The following is a 14,501-nucleotide window of genomic DNA, read 5'->3' as shown; positions in this document are numbered from 1 at the left end:
CTCCCTCTGCCTCCTCCCCCCTGCTCATTCTCTGTCTCTGTATCTCTTTTAAATAAATAAATAAGGGCGCCTGGGTGGCTCAGTTGGTTAAGTGACTGCCTTTGGCTCAGGTCATGATCCTGGAGTCCAGGGATCGAGTCCCACATCGCGCTTCCTGCTCAGCAGGGAGTCTGCTTCTCCCTCTGACCCTCTTCCCTCTTGTGCTTGCTATCTCTCATTCTCTCTCTCTCTCAAATAAATAAATAAAATCTTTAAAAAAAGTAAAAATAAATAAAATCTTTTTTTTAAAGATTTTACTTATTTATTTATTAGAGAGCGAGGGAGAGAGAAACAGCATGAGAGGGGAGAGGGTCAGAGGGAGAAGCAGGCTCCCCACTGAGCCGGGAGCCCGATACAGGACTCAATTCCAGGACTCCAGGATCATGACCTGAGCCAAAGGCAGTCGCTTAACCAACTGAGCCACCCAGGCGCCCTAAATACATAAAATCTTAAAAAAATAAAAAATAATAAGAAGGAGTTTAGTGTTTTTTGTACTTTTTTTTGTTTTTTGATTTCAGCTTTTATGCAAACATTTTATTGCATTCCCTCTACCCTGGTTTTACTTTATAGTTTCTGATTATAATAGTAACATATGTTTATTATAAAAAATGCAAGCACTTCAAAATTATATATAAAAAGTGAGAGTTTCCTATAATCTTACCTCTGGAGATAATTAATATTTCAGTTAGATGTATATTCCCCCAGGGATTTTGGTTTTTTTCTTTTTAAAGACTACCTGTCCACCAAAATTCTTTTTTTTTAGATTATTTATTTATTTATTTGAGAGAGAGAGAATGAGAGACAGAGAGCACAAGAGGGAAGAGGGTCAGAGGGAGAAGCAGACACCCTGCTGAGCAGGGAGCCCGATACGGGACTCGACCCCGGGACTCTGGGATCATGACCCGAGCCGAAGGCAGTCGCCGAACCAACTGAGCCACCCAGGCACCCCCACCAAAATTCTTTATCTACTTCTCTTACAATATCTGAGCTGTCATATGCTCAGTGTCCCTTGCAGTAAGAGGTGATATGGCACTCAGTCACCTCCAATGGAGTGTGAGAGGAAGTGATGTGTGCCAGCATCAGGACCAGCAGGCCTAGTCCATAACTCCTCCATGAGTCTCCTTCACACTCTTTTTCTCCTCTTGGGGGCTGGAGTAGTGATGAGGATTGCTGGAACCATCTCAGCAGGAATGAGTTATACGTAGTAGAGTCCCCATTAATGTGAGTCACTAGGAGTGCCTGGGTCGGTTAAGCATCTGCATTCAGCTCAGGTCGTGATCTGGGGATCCTGGCATGGAGCCCTGGGTTGGGCTCCCTGCTCAGCAGGGAGTCTGCTTCTCCCTCTCCCTCTGCCCCTTCTCCCACTTGTGCTCTCTCTCTTGCTTGCTCACTCTCTCTCTCTCAAATAAATAAATAATAAAAATCTTTAAAAAAATATCTGGGGTACCTGGGTGGGTCAGTCAGTTAGACATGTGCCTTCAGCTCAGGTCATGATCCCAGGGTCCTGGGGTTGAGCCCCGCACCTTGCTCCCTGCTCAGCGGGGAGTCTGCTCCTCTCTCTCCCTCTGCTCCCCCCACCCTCTCTCTCAAATAAATAAAATATTTTTTAAAAAAATTTGGGTCACTAAATAATGACTTCGAGTAGAAGCTATCTCTCTTCACCCTCCCACTAACTGGGAACATCTTCCCCAGTCTGTTGAGGGAGAGAGAAATAAGCTTCTTGGGACACCTGGGTGGCTCAGTCAGTTGGGCGTCTGCCATCGGCTCAGGTCACGATCCCAGAGTCCTGGGATCGAGTCCCGCATTAGGCTCCTTGCTCAGCAGGGTTCCAGCTTCTCCCTCTGCCTGCTCTGCCTGCTGCTCCCCCTGCTTGGCTCTTTCTCTCTCTCTGACAAATAAATAAATAAAATCTTAAAAAAATAGAGAGAGGGTGCCTGGGTGGCTCAGTTGGTTAAGCGACTGCCTTCGGCTCAGGTCATGATCCTGGAGTGCTGAGATCGAGTCCCACATCGGGCTCCCTGCTCAGCAGGGAGTCTGCTTCTCCCTCTGACCCTCTTCCCTCTCGTGCTCTCTATCTCTCATTCTCTCTCTCTCAAATAAATAAATAAAAACTTAAAAAAAATAGAGAGAAATAAGCTATTTTGTTTCAACTATTTACTTTAGCTAATGTAAGTGCACTAGTCAGTTGCAATGTGAAGCCCAAATCTTTTTTTTTTTAATTATATCAAAATATACATGCTATAAAATATGCCGTCTTGGGGCACCCGGGTGGCTCAGTCTGTTAAGGGTCTGACTTAGGCTTGGGTCATAATCCTTCTCCCTCTGCCTGCAGCTCTACCTGCTTGTGCTCTCTCTCTCTCTGACAAATAAAATATTTTTTTAAAAATATACCATCTTAACCATTTTTTTATTATTAAAAATACTTATTTATTCATGAGAGACAGAGAGAGAGAGAGAGGCAGAGGGAGAAGCAGGCTCCCACTGCGCAGGGAGCCCGATGCGGGGCTCAATCCCAGGACCCTGGGATCATGACCTGAGCTGAAGGCAGACGCTTAATGACTGAGCCACCCGGGCACCCCACCACATCTTCTTTGTCCGTTCATCTATGGATGGACACTCAGGTTGCTTCCATATCTTGGCTGTTGTAAATAATGTGGCAATAACATAGGGGTGTGTGTATCTTTTCAAATTAGTGTTTCCATATTGTTTGGGTAAATACCCAGTCGTGGAATTACTGGATCATATGGTGACTCTATTTTTAATTTTTTGAGGAACCTCCATGCTGCTTTCCAAAGAGATGGCACCAATTTGCATTCTCACCAACAGTGCATGAGGGTTCCTTTTTCTTGGCAACACTTGCTGTCTCTTATGTTTTTGATTTTAGCCGTTTTGACAAGGGTGAGGTGCTATCTCATTGTGGTCTTGATTTGCATTTCCCTGATGGTGGGTGCTGATGAGCATCTTCTCATGTGTCTGTCAGCTGCCTCCATTCTACTTTCTGTTCTTGGAATCTTAACTACACTAGATACCTCATATAAGTGAAATCATGTAGCATTTGTCCTTTTGTGACTGGCTTCTTTCTTTATTTGGGAGAGAGAGCACATAGGTGGGAGGAGGGACAGTGGGGGAGGGAGAAGCAGGCCCCCGGCTGAGCAGGGAGCCCGATGTGGGACTTGATCCCAGGACCCTGGGATCATGACCTGAGCTGAAGGCAGATGCTTAACCGACTAAGCCACCCAGGCGCCCCATGACTGGCTTATTTCACTTAGGATAATGTCCTAAGAGTTCATCCATGTACCAGGTATCAGAATTTGCTTCCTTTTTAAGGCTGAATAATATTCCACTGTGTGTATGTGTATGTACATATATACATACGTGTGTGTGTGTGTGTGTGTGTATAATATGTTGCTTATACATTCATTCACTGATGGACACTTGGGTTGGGTGATGCCTAACTTTTTTTTTTAAGTTTATTTAAGTAATCTCTATACCCAACAAGGGGCTTGAACTCACGACCCTGAGATCAAGAGTTGCATGCTCCTCTGACTGAGCCAGCCAAGCACCCCTTGATGCTTAACTCTTAACTAGCTTGGGCAACATGGGTGATCTATTGACTCGTATAACAAACTTCAGAAAGGGCAAGTAAGCAAATAGCAACAATCCAGGGACTCAAATGCCATCCAGACCTTTTGTCTCTCACTATTCCTTCCCAGGTCCACATTTCCCCATATTTACCGCCCACAAAAAACTACCTCCCTTCCCTTAGTTGTTAACAACACGGAAAATTTGAAATATTGAAATACATATAAATATGTATTTCTATATATATATTAAATACATATATATATATGTATTTCTTTAAAACAAAAATGGGAATTTTGTAACTTGCTTTTTAGTACTAAATCATGTATTTTTAACATATTTCCATGGCAGCTTATATATATTTTTTCTTTTTTTTTAAGGATTTTATTTTTATGTAATCTCTCCACCCAATGTGGGGTTTGAACTCACAACCCCAAGATCAAGAGTCACATGCTCCACTGACTGAGCCAGCCAGGTGTCCCATATAGGTTTCTAATAGCTTTTGATAGGCCAATGTGTAATATTGTACTATCATTTTTTTCATTTCTCAAAGTTATAACCTACATAGTTACAGAATATTTACTTTAAAAAAACAGCATTTTACAAATATATATATGTATATATACAGAAGTGATTTAAATGAAAACCTCCAAGGTACGTAGTTTCAGGTAGGTATTATTGCTATCTATACTTTCACTCCATTTATTAAGCTGCTTCAAGTTCATAAATTTACAGCGAGGTACAGAGCCCAACCAAGATGGGACAGAATGTGTCTCAAGTTAGAAGGAGAGTGCCTGGCTCCTCAGTGACATCTCTCGTAGAGGGCCAGTGCCCCATTGTACAATTAAAGTTTTCTTCCCACATATCTGAATGGGACCTTCTAGATCCTCTGGCTGTGGCTGGTTTTGTCTCTTGATTCTTACAAGCACGCTGCTTTGTTGCCTAGGACATTGATCCAAGCTTCCCGGCCTCTCTCCTTTGGGCTCCTTCCAGGCCCCTCTATTACATATGTGTGAGATTCAGGAAAGCTGACCCATCGGAAGGTTGGGAATGCTTGCTTAAAGGTGGAAGCTCCGTACCAGTATACACTATCCTGAATCCTACTGCAGAAACTGTTTTCCTTCTGGGGATGGTGAATACTAGATCATGGCCAACAAGCAGATGTTCTAAGTGGCTTCCTCTGAGACTTTCTCCCCAAGAGGGAGCCATCTGGCCACTTGCTTTTTATCACATTTCTAATAGCTGCTCCATTTCCTCAAGGGCTGTTGTAAAATCATTTACTTGACTATTACATAAAATCTGCTGTTCTGCGAACCGGGCCCTCTCTTCTTTCATCTTCAACTTTACTTTCAGGGCCTAGAACTCCTCCATCTGTTTTTTGGCTGTTTCTTTAAAAAAGCTTCAGCTCATCTTGCAAAGTTTCTAACAACAACATAGAGCCCACGGGATCCGTGTGGATTCTTGCTGTGATGCCAGGGTCTCGCTGCCTAAAACTGCCTGCAACATCTCCAGCGGCCCCACTCATTGGGTCGGGTCCTTCGGTTCTTCCTGAGTTTCAGTCCACTTCTCGCACAACTGCTCCTGGACAGCCTCGAGGAGGTGGTTCTCATCCTGGAGCTCCCCTCTAATTCTGCTTACTCAGTGGTTCGCGGCTCTTTCTGACCTTCCTCCTGATGGCGGTGTCTGCAGCCTCCACCTGCCCATTCTCTTCTTCAGTTTGATAATTTTTTTTTAAGATTTTATTTATTTGTGAGAAAGAGAGCACGCGAGCAGCGGCAGAGAAAGGGGCAGAGGGACAAGCAGACTGCCCGCTGAGGCGGACCGGGGGCTCTATCTCAGGACCCCGAGGTCATGACTAGAGCTGAAGTCACACACCCCTCAGTTTGATGATTTTTGTACCATCATTCTTTGAATGTCCTGAATGAAGAAGTCTGGAAACATTGACTTCTTTGGACTTAACAGATAATAGGCTCCAAGAAGTGGTTCACATTGGGGGGCGGGGGTGGCGCCACTGAGCATGGAGGGAGGCTGCAGTGTATACACTATGTTAACCATGCAGGTCATCGTAGAGGCCACACTGGCTGCCCCCAGGTGTCTGCTACTCCTGCCCATGGCTCTGGTTGCTCTGGTTTCAAAAGACACTCCACAGCATCTACCGGTACCATTTCCATAACCATTTCCCTATTGATGGATAGCACCTTTTTTTTTTAACCAATAATAAATATAGTTGGTTTCATGAGGGCAGAGACCTTGTCTATTTTATTCATGCCTATAACCCCATTTGTCTAGCCCAGTGTCTGACATAGTTGGCATTCAATAAATACTAGTTGGCTGAATCAAAGAATGTGGCAGAAGATGCCCTGTATATGCTTCACCCACTTATGTTTCTGAAGGAAACATTTCCAGAAATGCAGTGGCTATATTAGAGGATATGTGCATCTTTTTAAGAGGGTCGCAGGAAATTTTTTATAGTTTTCTTGAGTATAATTGACATACCCTAAACTACACATATTTAAAGTATACACTTTAGGGTTGCCTGGCTGGCTCAGTGGGTGGAGCATGTGACTCTTGATCTCAGGGTTGTGAGTTCCACACCCATGCTGGGTGTAGAGGTTACTTAAAAAATGAAATCTTTTTAAAAAGTTTATTTTTATTTATTATTTTTTTAAGATTTTATTTATCTATTTGAGAGAGAGAGAGAGCCCGTGAGCATGGACAGGGGGAGGGGCAGAGGGAGAGGGAGAAGCAAGGCTCCCCCTGAGTAGGGAGCTCCAAAGCAAGACTCGATCCCAGGACCCCGGGATCATGGCCTAAGCTGAAGGCAGACACTTAACCGACTGAGCCACCCAGGCGCCCTAAATCTTTTTTTTTTTTAAATAAAGTATACACTTTAATACATTTTGCTATATGTATGTACTTGTGAAACCATCACTATAATGAAGATAATGGAACATATTACCCCCAAATAAGTGTTCTCACATTCCTTTGTAACCCCTTCTTCCCATACCTCTTTACTCCCTCACCCTGTTCCTCAGCAACCACTGATCTGCTATAGATTAGTTAGCATTTTCTAGAATTTTATATAAATAGATGTGAATGTTTTTAATTTTAATGACTATTGTTATATTTCTCTCCAATATGGCTGTGTGCGCATACACTAAGACTGCCTGTTGCTCACAACTCCACCAACTTCTTAAATTTAATTATTTATCTCCCATTTGACAGTCCAAAAAATCCACATTGTTTTAATTTTTTTTTTTTTAAAGATTTTATTTATCCGACAGTGAGAGACACAGCGAGAGAGGGAACACAGCAGGGGGAGTGGGAGAGGGAGAAGCAGGCTTCCCGCGGAGCAGGGAGCCTGATGCGGGGCTCGATCCCAGGACCCTGGGATCATGACCTGAGCCGAAGGCAGGCGCTTAACGACTGAGCCACCCAGGCGCCCCTTCACATTGTTTTAATTTTAATATCTTTAATTATTTGTTAAGATTGAATATTTCTTGTTTATTAGCCATTTGTATTCTTTCTATGAATCATATATTCATTTCCTTGTCCATTTGTCTAATGGGTTGTTTGTTGTTATTCTTCCTGGCCATAGAAAACACACAAATTCCAAGGGCATGGTGTGATAAATTTCACATATTTATACATCCATGAGACCACCACTCAGACTAAGATATAACACATTCCAATATTCCAGAAAGTTCCCTCCTTCAGTCAATTCCCTCTTCCTGGCAAAGATTACCTCTATTCTGACATTTCTTATTATTTTTGCCTCTTCTCAAACTTCAATTAAATAGACTTGTACAATATATGCTCTTTCTTTCTGACTTGTTTTGCTTAATAGTACGTCTGTGAGATTCATCCATGTTGTTATGTGCAGTAGCAGTTTCTTCCTTGTCATTGCTATATAAATAGTCCATTATAAATATATTCTACAATTTATTTATCATTTCCAGTTTGGGTTATTATTTTTTGGGAGGTTATTAATAAAAGTGCTACAAACAATTCTTTTGGTAAAAAAAATAAAAGTACTCATTTCTGCTGGAAATGGAATTACTGCCTCATAGGGTATAAGTCCATTTAGTTGTTTGGGTTTAGTAGATACACTCAAACAGTCTTCCAAAGTGGTTGTACTAGTTTTTATTCCTACTAACAATATATGAGAGTTCAAAAAAAAAAACTTCAGGGCACCTGACTTGCTCAGTTGGTGGAGCATGTGACTCTTAATCTCGGGGTCAGGAGTTCAAGCCTTGGGTGTGGAGCCTACCTTGAAAGAAAAAAGAAAAAAGAAAAGGAAAGAAAGAAAGAAAGAGAAGCTTCACTGCAAATCTCAGTAGGAAAAGATGTCTTTCCAAATGGTGATGGATCAACTGGATATCCACATGAAAGACAAAAGAAAAGAAACTTGAACCTATCTCACACCATACACAAAAACAGCGGTTGGATCTTAGATCTAAGTGTGAAAGATTAAAACAATAAAGGAGAAAATTTTCATGACCTGGGTAAACAAAGATCTCTCAAACAGAGCACAGAAATCACCAACCATAAAATAGGACCAAAAAACAGGGCCTTGAAAAAAACAAAACAAAAAACAGGGCCTTATTAAAATTAAAAAATATTTTTTCATCAAAAGAAACCATTAAGATGGTAAAGACAAGCCACCCTGGGAGAAGACATAAGCACTACACATACCCAACAGGGAACTTGTATTCAAATATGTAAAGAACTGGAGCACCTGGGTGTCTCAATTAAGTGATCTCAGCTCAGGTCTTGATTTCCTGGATCTTGATCTCAGGGTTGTTAGTTTGCCCCACATTGGGCTCCTCACCAGGCATGAGCCTACTTAAAAAAAAAAAAAGGTATATAAGAGAGAGAGGGAGAAAGGCTTGAGTAGGTGATTCACAAAACAGCATATCCAAATAGTCAATAAACACTTATGTAAAGTCTCTCAACATCATTAAGGAAGTAAATATTTAAACCACAATAAAGGGCGCCTGTCTGGCTTCGTTAGTAGAGTGTGTGACTCTTGATCTTGGGGTTGTAGGTTCAAGCCCCATGTTGGGTGTAGAGGTTACTTAAATAAAATAAAATTTAAAAAGCCCACAGTAAAATATCACTATATCCTACCAAAATGACTAAAATTAAAAGGGCAATGCCAAGTGGTAGTGAGGATTCAGAGCACTGTTAATTTTTTTTTTTTAAAGATTTTATTTATTTATTTGAGAGAGAGAGAATGAGAGATAGAGAGCACGAGAGGGAAGAGGGTCAGAGGGAGAAGCAAACTCCCTGCCAAGCAGGGAGCCCGATGTGGGACTCGATCCCGGGACTCCAGGATCATGACCTGAGCCGAAGGCAGTCGCTTAACCAACTGAGCCACCCAGGCGCCCTCTTTCTGGGTTTTGTCACTCTGCACAAACACACTCTGTAACAAAGGTGGAATCATATTGTAACTATATTTTGCTACCTGCTTTATTCACTAAGCATGTGTCATGAACATTTTCTCCACAATTGTATTTTCCTCTATCATTGTTTGAGCTTATATATAATATTCTAGGCTATGGATATACCATATTTTATCAGTCTCCTTATGCTATTTCAACAGTGTTTTGATCCATACACACCACTGGTACATCTCTGCACTTATCCATGATTATTTCCTTAAGAAAAATTCCTAGAGGGGCGCCTGGGTGACTCAGTTGGTTGTTTGCCTTCAGCTCAGGTCATGATCCTGGGGTCCTGGGATCAAGCCCCACATTAGGCTGCTTGCTCAGTGGGGAGTCTACTTCTCCCTCTGCCGCTCTCCCTGCTTGTGCTCTCTCTCTCTCTCAAATAAATAAAATCTTAAAAAAAAAAAGAAAGAAAAATTCCTAGAAAGGTATGTAAAATTTCAAATTTAGACAGACTATCTGAACTTTACTCTCACCAGCACTTGGAGAGGGCCTGTTTTTTTGCACCTTTGATAACACTGGCTATTTTAAAAAACTAATCTTTAATATTATTGTTGTTGTTATTGTTATTTATGTATTTATTATTTTTTAAATGTAAGCTACATGCCTAACGTGGGGCTTGAACTCACGATCCCAAGATAAAGAATCACATGCTCTACCGACTGAGTCAGCCAGGAACCCCTTTTTAAAAAATTATTTATTTATTTATTTATATTTATTTATTTATTTGTTTTTTGTTTTGTTGTTTATTTTTAAACAAATTTAATGAATTTCAAAGGCAACAAATGAAATAGGGGCACCTCGCTGGCTCAGTTCGTAGCGTCTGTGACTCTTGATCTCTGGGTTGTAAGTTTGAGCCCCACGATGGGTGTAGAGATCACTTAAAAATAAAATCTTTAGAGGCGCCTGGGTGGCTCAGTTGGTTAAGCGACTGCCTTCGGCTCAGGTCATGATCCTGGAGTCCCGGGATCGAGTCCCGCATCGGGCTCCCTGCTCAGCAGGGGGTCTGCTTCTCCCTCTGACCTTCCTCTCTCTCATGCTCTCTACCATTCTCTCTCTCTCTCTCTCAATAAATAAATAAAATCTTAAAAAAAAAAATAAAATCTTTAAGGGGCGCCTGAGTGGCTCAGTTGGTTAAATGACTGCCTTCAGCTCAGGTCATGATTCTGGGGTCCTGGGATCAAGTCCCACATCGGCTCCTCCTGCTCTGTAGGGAGCCTGCTTCTCCCTCTGCCTCTGCCTGTCACTCCCCCTGCTTGTGCTCTCTCTGTCAAATAAATAAATAAAATCTTCTTTTTTAAAGATTTTATGTATTTATTTATTTGAGAGAGAGAATGAGATAGAGAGCATGAGAGGGAGGAGGGTCAGAGGGAGAAGCAGACTCCCCGCTGAGCAGGGAGCCCGATGTGGGACTCGATCCTGGGACTCCAGGATCATGACCTGAGCCAAAGGCAGTTGCTTAATCAACTGAGCCACCCAGGCGCCCTAAATAAATAAAATCTTAAAAAAAAAATAAAATCTTTAAGTGAAATAGGGAGCTTTTCATACTTGTTTGTATCTCAGGCTTTTTGTATTTGGGCTGTTTAGTATTTTGTCTGTGCCCTGAAGCCCTTTGAAGTTATAGGAGCCTATTTGTGCTTTTCATGTAATTATCATGCCCACTGGTCTCCACCCACCCACCACTTTGGGCTGGTGGGCTGTGGCCCTCACTAGTACCCTGCAACAAGGGTTAGTTCCTCTCTGCCAATGGGAGCCATAAGTCAAGAGACAGATAAAAAAGGGAAAAGTTTCTGGTTGCCCTGCAAGAAATATCTACTGAGTCAGATACTATGAAGAAAAAAAGCAACAAAAACCTGGAGAGACAAGAGAATAAGAAAATGGGTGTGATCCCTACCTTCATCTAACTCATGGGTAGGTTCCAGGAAGCTTCTGAAGGCTAAGCAATTCATTCTCTTTTTTCATACCCAGCACTTAGATATGCTTATTCATGAATTCAACAATATTTATTGATGGGGGAGGGGAAGTGGATGAAGATGGTCAAAAGGTATAAACTTTCAGTCCTAAGATAAATAAGTACTAAGGATATAATATGCAACATGATGACGATAGTTAACACTGTGGTATGGTATATGGGAAAATCGTTAAAAGAGTAGATCCTAAGTTCTCATTACAAGGAAGAAAACTTCTTTTTTTGTATCTATATGAGATGATGGATGTTAACTTATTGTGGTAACCATTTCACAATATATGTAAGTCAAATTTAAAAACTAGTATTTATTGAGCATCTATTACGGTTAGGCATTATTCTAGGCCCTGAGGATATAAAACAAAGTCCCTATTCCTGTAGAATTTACCATCTGATTGGGGTGGGGTTTACAAATAAAGTAAGTAAAATATGAAGTATAAAATATACTCTGTTAGATGGTGATTAGTGCTTTGGATAAAAATAAGGCAGGAAAGGGGGATTAGAAGCATGGGAGTATGTGTGTGTAATTTTAATTTTTTCTGTCTTTCTCTGTGTGTGTGTAATTTTATTTTATTTATTTTATTTATTTTAAAAGATCTTATTTATTTGAGAGAGAGAGCATAAGCAGAGGAGGGGCAGAGGAAGAAGCAGATTCCTTGCTGAGCAGGGAGCCTCACATGGGGCTGGATCCTAGGACCTGAAGGCAGATGCTTAACTGACTGAGCCACCCAGGCACCCCTGTGTATGTGTAATTTTATTTTTTTTAAAGATTTTATTTATTTATTTGACAGAGAGAGAGACAGCGAGAGAATGAGCACAAGCAGGGGAAGTGGGGGAGGGAGAAAGGCTTCCTGCAGAGCAGGGAGCCTGATGGGGGGGGGCTCCATCCCAGACCCTGGGATCATGACCTGAGCCAAAAGCAGACGCCTAACGACTGAGCCACCCAGGCGCCCCGATGTATGTGTAATTTTAAATGAGGTGGTCAGAGAAGGCCCAACGAGAAGGTGATATTTATGTCAAGACTTGAAGGAGGTAAGGAAGTGAGCCAGGTGCATATCTGGATGATTCTGTGGCCCACAAAGACAGTCTGTTTACAAAGTTTGTACAATCTATGGCAGCTGGGAGACAAATATAAAATTAATTGTGGTAATGTATATGACAATATTCTATAATTTGTAATGATCTATAAACAGGATGTTTTCAGTAAATTACACATATAATTATTAACAAGAACAAGATCATATATCAGCATTATAAATGTATATAAAATCATAAACTATATGGTACAATTAGGGAATATGATAATGCATAATTTAGGGGCAAATTGTTCCTGTCTGTATAGTACCAGAAAAACTGTGTTTAGTTTTTTTCCCCCCAAAGAGGAAAGAAGTGTTTCCAACACATAGGGAAACCCTTGAGGCTTCTGCTTGGGAGTGCCTTTATTATTTATTTTTTTATAAGATTTTATTTATTTATTTCAGAGAGAGAGAGAGCGCAAGCATGAGCAGGGGAAGGGCAGAAGGAGAAACAGACACCCTGCTGAGCAGAGAGCCTGACACTGGGCTGGATCCCAGGACCCCCGGATCATGACCTCAGCTGAAGGCAGTCGCTTAACCAGCTGAGCCACCCAGGCGCCCCCCTTTTTTTTTTTTTTTGTGGTGTGGTATAATCTGTATTTGTGGAAATAGGAATTATTTGCTCTGGGAAGCCAGGTGATGTTACAGAGAAATCATTTGCAACCCTAGGAGTTAATTGCCTGTTGCTGGGGCCAAAAGGTCCCAGAACTAAGTTTTCTTTTTTTATGTATATTTCACTGTCACATAAGATGTAGGACCTGCATTAGCCTTTTTAAACAAACAAACAACAAACAGTTGTGGTTTGAATTCCACCTAGATCTTGGGATTCCTGAGTCACTCTGAAGGAGGTCTTTCAGGACCTAACTTGCGTTGTTAAAAAATTTTTTTGGGGGGGGCGCCTGGGTGGCTCAGTCGGTTAAGCGTCTGCCTTAAGACTCAGGTCATGATTACAGAGTCCTGTGATCGAGTCCCGCATCTGGCTCCCCGCTCTGTGGGGAGCCTGCCCCTCCCTCCCCCCCCCACCCGTGCCCCCTCCCCCACCATCCCCGCCTCCCTCCCCCAAATAAAATCTAAAAAAATTTTTTTTTTCTGGGAAAAGTAGGCTAGGGCTGGGCAATCAATCTTTTTTTTTTTTTTTTAAGATTTTATTTATTTACTTGACAGAGAGAGAGAAGGACAGCTAGAGGGGGAACACAGGCAGGGGGAGTGGGAGAGGGAGAAGCAGGCTCCTGGCCGAGCAGGGAGCCCGATGCAAGGCTCGATCGCAGGACCCTGGAATCATGATCTGAGCCGCAGGCGGACGCTTAACGACTGAGCCACCCAGGCGCCCCGTGGGTAATTAGTCTCTTAATAAGAGCCCTTTGAGCTTCCTGGCGCTGCAGGGATTTTTGCAAGGTTGTGCGTTCACACAGCAGATCAACCTGCTAGAAAGCACTCCCCTAACTCAGAAAGCTTGCAATATACACTCACGTTCCACATCTCAGCAAAGAATGAGGGAGGCCTGGATTCCGTTGCTTGTTTGTTGGGGCAGAAGGAGGGTGTGTCATGTGCCCAAACCTGGCCAAGCACCAGTCCATTCACTCATTCATTCATCAAATATTTTATTATGCGCATGATTCAGTGCCAAGCAGAGGTCCTCGCCCACTAAGTCATCCAGAACTCCTGTGGGTACGGTGCTCAGGGCCGAGAACTTCAGATTCTCAGGCCGGGTCTTTCCACCCTTTCCATCAGTAGAGCTCCGAGACAAAGAGATGCGCTCCTGTAGCTCCCCGGCCTGAGGGTTCCGCCCGCAGCCCCGGGGGCTTCGGCGCGGCTGCTTCTCCACTCCCCAGCCCGAGGGGGCGCTGCAGCGCCGCGCCTCCGCTCGCCCCTGCGCCACGTTCTGCTCCGCTCTGCTCTGCGGGCCGCACCGCGGTGGTACGTTCCCTCTCACCGCCCTCCCCCTCCTTCTCCTCGGCCCTCCCCGCCGGTGGTAGGTGCCGGAAGTGCCGCCATTTTGGGGTGTTCTGCTCTGGCGGCAGCGGCAGCGGCGGCGGGACGCGGAGGCTCCCCCGGGACTCGGCCTCAGCAGCGAGGCGGCGGCAGCGGCTGCGAAGGCGCAGGCAGCAGCTGAGGCAGCGGCGGGCTCAGGTGCAGCCGCTGGTGAGTGCGGCAGCCACGGGTTAACGGGCCGTGGGTGGGAGGGAGGGAGTGAGGGAGGGAAAGGAGGCAGGAGGGAGGCGCCGCGGGGCGGGTCCGGTCCTGGCGGCTGCGGGTCACAGGGCCCTTCGGGCGCGGCCGCTCTTGGCTCCCTGCGCCCCGGGGGCAGGTCGGCGATCTCCTCCCGCGTGTCGGGGCCCTCCGCTCCCCGGGTCCCGCCGCCCTAGTCCGGCGCGTGCCCCCGCGCCC

At 43.7% G+C, this 14,501-nt stretch overlaps 1 protein-coding gene and 1 pseudogene across 5 annotated transcripts in view; one reads left to right on the top strand and one right to left on the bottom strand.

The window, feature by feature from the left end:
- Positions 1–4,848: 4,848 nt before the first annotated feature.
- On the bottom strand, positions 4,849–5,685 carry LOC113915508 (annotated as a pseudogene).
- Positions 5,686–14,086: 8,401 nt separating this feature from the next.
- CELF1 (CUGBP Elav-like family member 1) overlaps positions 14,087–14,501 on the top strand; it is a 77,118-nt gene continuing 76,703 nt past the window's right edge. For 4 of the 5 annotated variants that reach the window (XM_027578091.2, XM_027578094.2, XM_027578090.2 and 1 more), the window contains exon 1: positions 14,087–14,255. The gene's annotated coding sequence lies outside the window, so the exon portion shown is untranslated. The remainder of the gene's footprint in view (positions 14,256–14,501) is intronic. The other variant, XM_027578092.2, reaches the window with a different exon arrangement.

The sequence above is a fragment of the Zalophus californianus genome, chromosome 11 (assembly GCF_009762305.2).
Source record: "Zalophus californianus isolate mZalCal1 chromosome 11, mZalCal1.pri.v2, whole genome shotgun sequence".
In the NCBI taxonomy this organism is placed as follows: Eukaryota; Metazoa; Chordata; class Mammalia; order Carnivora; family Otariidae; genus Zalophus; species Zalophus californianus.
Note: the sequence above shows the minus strand (reverse complement) of the source record. Positions and strands in the feature narration are given on the sequence as shown.